Below are 4869 nucleotides of genomic sequence, written 5' to 3'. Positions count from 1 at the left end.
TGGCAAAAGTTCAATGGAAACACTTTTTTTTTGTCTTTTCTGGGTCACATGATGTTATTCCAGCTAGCAGGGAACGTTCCCACAACTTTGGTTAACTTTACCTAAAAGCTGCAATAACATTTTAAAGAAAACATTTTAATCTAACACTGTTATGTTGTTTGGGTTAGGGTTAGGGTTAGGGTTAAATTCTGACTGAGACGTAACGCTTTATCTGCAACATTGTGAGGATGTTTTGTTGATGTTGAGAGGTGACAGATCTTTATAAAAACGTTCCCACAATGTTACGTGAGAACAAAGGAAGAACGTTTTCAAAGCAACATTTAGAAAATGTTATTGAGGATTGAGATTACACTTTTTTTTAAAAATAAAAATGTAATGTGATCTGTTAACAAAAAAAAATCCAAAACATTTTAAACATGTTTTGATGTTTATAGAGAACTTTAATTTGAAGAAAAACGTTCTTTTCACAGAACATCACTCAGTCATCTCGCATTTGTATTTTAGTTACATTTTCCAAAATATCGCTTAAGCTTTGCACAAATCTGTGATGGAAACCCGCCTGCTGTCACAGATAGAAAATGTTCTGGCACTCTGGATCCTTGGTGGGGGGGTTCCCGGTTCCCTCCCAGTTCCCTCCTGGTTCCCTCCTGGTTCCCTCCCGGTTCCCTCCCGGTTCCCTCCTGGTTCCCTCTCGACCTGTAAACAGTGTTACAGATCGGGAGGGAACATGCACAACATGCTGCTGTACTGTGTAACTGATAAACAGAAGTTCAGAAGTCTGCGTGCATTATTAATACCATAACTTCTCTCGTCCGGATTTGTTTTCATTTTAGACACGTGTACGACTGATGCGACAATCTGCGGAAACGGAACCTGCCACCGCGGAGCCAGCGGCCATTACTGCGCGTGTCACGCTGGGTTCACGAACTACGGCAACAACCAGTCTCGCTGCACGGGTAAGAACGCAGCAGCGCTTTGGTTCGGTTTGGTTTAATCTGCGTAAAAAAAAAACCTTTGTCGAGGTTGTAACTGTCTTTACAAGGGAACCATTTTTCTCATGTATTGTTTCAGAGGGAAAGGGAAGTTTGTTGATTGATTTTTATGAAGCTCTCAGCAGAAGGCATGTTTGGGATCAAAATCTAATGTTTAAGATTTATTTTTAAGATAAATCTTATATTTTTGAATTGATTGGCTGCAATAATACAGTGTGCATTTTACTAAAGTAACGTTGAATTATCAGTCAAGATAACTTAAACATCTAAGTTGCAACAAATTAAATTAAGCTAAGCAAGTTGTATAAATGTTGCTAAGTTATTTAACATGAAACTGTGAGTTGTGAAAATGCAGAAATGCAAGTTTGTTGAACTAAGTAACTATAATGTGTTTTAACTCACAGTAATAAGTTCAAACAACTCGTGACTGAAAGTTAATCAACTTGGACAACTGAAAACATGACGCTGTGATCACGAGGACATTATCCAGTTAATGAGCTTTAATCTCTGAGTTGAAATGAAAATTATTTTCTTTTGCACGTTGAACCAGCTTGAAATGTCTCACAGTGCAGATAAATACCTCACAACATGAACGCGTCAGCACATCTAACAAAACGAAAACTTCCTGTTTCCTCAGCGTTAAACTGTGATGAATTTGAAGATACGAAGAATCTGCAAGAGGTAAAAACACACCAGAAACACTCCTTTACCGCAGTTAAATTTAAAGACTTTACTGCTTGTAATAATGTTAGAGACACATAGTTTTAGTGCTTGTGAGAGTTACCTGGTCAAAAGTTTTTGGAGGGAGGTTCTTCACTCGACTGGCCAGATAACGAAACTGAAAATCCTTAATTGGCCAAAGTTTTTCGAAAGTTTTCCTTTATAAATCTTTAAATATATGAAGGATTTATCGACATGTGTTGCTCCGGAAGAACTAATATATATTACAAAAGGAAAGCTGGCAGTTTTTGAAAATATCTTTGGGAGCTTCATGGATTTCCCAAAGACGGGAGCAGGTTTGGGGCAATAACATTATCACGTGTTTTAGCCCATGTATTTCTTCATTTTTGTCTTATTTCGTCCTTTCATTTTGTGGTTTTCTATATCTGCTGCCAAGACTATTTTATTAAGTAATATCTGTTATAGCTGAAAACCCCAGTAAAGATATATATGTCGTTAAAAAAAGTATTTTGCCGAATATTTCTGTTTAATTCCAGGAATTCCTCGTTGCACGTGATCTTGTGATGCAGTTGAAAACAAGCTGTGTGAATCTTACAGAAAGTCAGTATCCAACGGCGCTGAATGGAGAGAAAATACTAAAGGTATATTTCTGTCCGAAACTGAAGTTTGATTACACAGAAAAAACAAACAAACAAAAGAAACCCCTCAAGCTTTATATTTTTTAACAGAAAACTAAAAACGTATCTCTTCACTTTAGCCTTTAACTGCTTTGCGTACGGCTGCATGTCTTTAAGATGTTGTTTTTTCCTTGATTATATGCATTTTATATACTCTATTTTTATGCTTATTTTATGATATATGTCAGTGGGTTATTTTTAATATTCAATTTCTTATTTGATCTTACTTTTACTTGTATTATCAAATGAATTTTATCCATTATATTTATTCTGTTCTGATTTTATTATATTTTTACGTGCAGCTCTTTTTGTCTTTTATGTGTTTTGATGTGAAGCACTTTGTGCATTTAATTTCTTTCTCGTGAAGCACGTTGGGCTGCATTTCTTGCATGAAAGGTGCTGAACAAAAAAGCAGATTATTATGACTGTTATTTATGTCGGCTGAGGCCGTGCGCGGCCTGAGAGTCTGCCTCGGTCTGACTCTGCCTCCTGTGTCTGCAGAGAGTGCTGTCTGCCATCGACCAGCTCTTATCTGGCGAAACGTTCAGAGACAACCGGATAGTCTCGTCCTTTCTGGACATGATGGACAAAAGTCTGAGACTCATTGGGCCTTTATTTGAGGCCCCCAGGATGAAAAAAAACTCCACACAAGCAGGTACAAAGACAGTTTGTGGAGGTTTTAATTTTTTAGGGCCACAGGAAAAAAATAACAAAAAAAAAAAATTGAGACTTCAAGAATGAAGTTGGAATATTATGAAAATAAAATTGTGGTTTAATAAGAAAAATAGCAGTAATTTTACTGGAAAAAGAATATTCATTTTATAAGAATAAAGTCATAATTTTACTAAAATATGGACGTAGTTTTATGAGAAATGGGATATCACAGTATGGAAATAAAAATATTAACTGTAACTATAAAATATATAAAAGATTAAGTATAATTTGTTTTGGAATGACAAGACCAAAACTGGGAAACGAGCTGTTTCCCTACCGCCGTTTAGAAACAGGCAGACAACAAAAAATGGCAAATGAAAAAAACCCAAACTGTTTGTTATCTGATTTTCTTTGAATTTGGGAATTAAAATACATTAAAAACTTGATTTTGATTTTTAATTTGTCAGATTTTTTCAGACCTGGAGGTTGTTCATACGAGCTCTTCTCCCAAAAGACGACACTTACAGTCAGTGTTGCCAGACTGATCATCTCAAACTATCGTACCATGGGCACAAAATTATCGTATTTTGGGAAAACGTATTATATACGCTGGTCACAATCACGAGAAAGAATAGGTTAGATTTATAACAAGTATTTAAATGACTTTTTGACACATCTATAAATATTCCCACTGCCTCATAAAGAAGCTGTTTCTCAGTCTACATTCTCAGATTGTTTACGAAAAAAAACCAGACAAACTCGACGAACTGGACCCAAACGTGGCCTACACCAAACGTGATTGGCTGTAAGGAGATCATGTGATTAATGATGCGTTTACACGGATGTAGGAGCCGGGAAATGAGTAAAAATTAGACGTGTAAACTGTTCATTACAGCAATTTCGGAATTACTGATCATACATCGAACAGAGGGCAAAATGATCGCACAAATACGATAATTATGTAAGCACTGCTTACAGTGGTTGCCAAGGAGATGTTTTACAGTCAGTATATTTATTTCTGTACTATAATATCCCCTTTCTTGTAAAATTACGACTTCGTTATCGTATCACCTGGTCAGATTTTGGGTGGTTAAGAGCATTTGCTGCATCTGGAGTTGACGTCTTTCACCAGAAACTGGAGAGAAATTTGAGCGATGTTGCTGCATGACGTCCATTATTTTCTATATTAACTGACAAGCAACGCAAAACCATTTTAATAATCATTTTTGGGTCCAGAGCTGGAGCTGCTGGTGCATAAGGGGGCGGATTTACCCAAAGGAGCTGTGAATCTATCAACCGATCAAGCTCGGCTGGACATCCGTTTGGAGACAGCTGCTGGAGACCCGTCCCATTACCCTGGTACTGATCGTCCCTGTGATTACCTTATTTATGACAACAGTTATCAATTTAAAGTACGTAGTGTAATATTAAAATTTCCCTCACAGTATTTAAAGTAATAGCAAACCTAATAACAACATCAATTTAATGTTGTTTTTTTAAAATAATTTATTCTTACTTGAGTCTATCTGGTTATTAAGCACATTATTTTTTATTTTTTTATATACATGCGATCATTGGAGTTTTTTTTTCCACTAAGGTTTATAGGAAAAGTGATAAAAATACTTTACCTTAAATAGTATTTTATCTCTATAGCTATATATCAAAAACTACAAGGACTTGAATAATATGTGATTTGTTCCAATGTATATATAATATATAGGCTGCAAAATGTAGTTTTTTTGTGATTTTTTTGCGACTTTCGTCTTTGTCTATGAATGATATTTCGGAAAGTTTCCAACAATGACAGAAAAATATCTGTAGTCTTACTTGCAAATCTAATGAATGAACTCAGTCCTGCTGTGGTG

General features: G+C 35.8%; 1 long non-coding RNA gene across 1 annotated transcript; it reads left to right on the top strand.

Moving 5' to 3' along the window:
* Positions 1–444: 444 nt before the first annotated feature.
* On the top strand, positions 445–4344 carry LOC121963191. The gene is made up of 5 exons (XR_006107205.1): positions 445–956; positions 1630–1673; positions 2210–2314; positions 2852–3005; positions 4241–4344. It is a non-coding gene; the product is annotated as an uncharacterized LOC121963191 (long non-coding RNA).
* The last annotated feature ends 525 nt before the right edge of the window (positions 4345–4869 follow it).

The sequence above is a fragment of the Plectropomus leopardus genome, unplaced genomic scaffold (assembly GCF_008729295.1).
Source record: "Plectropomus leopardus isolate mb unplaced genomic scaffold, YSFRI_Pleo_2.0 unplaced_scaffold10338, whole genome shotgun sequence".
In the NCBI taxonomy this organism is placed as follows: domain Eukaryota; kingdom Metazoa; phylum Chordata; class Actinopteri; order Perciformes; family Serranidae; genus Plectropomus; species Plectropomus leopardus.
This window is presented reverse-complemented; position numbering and strand designations above follow the sequence as displayed.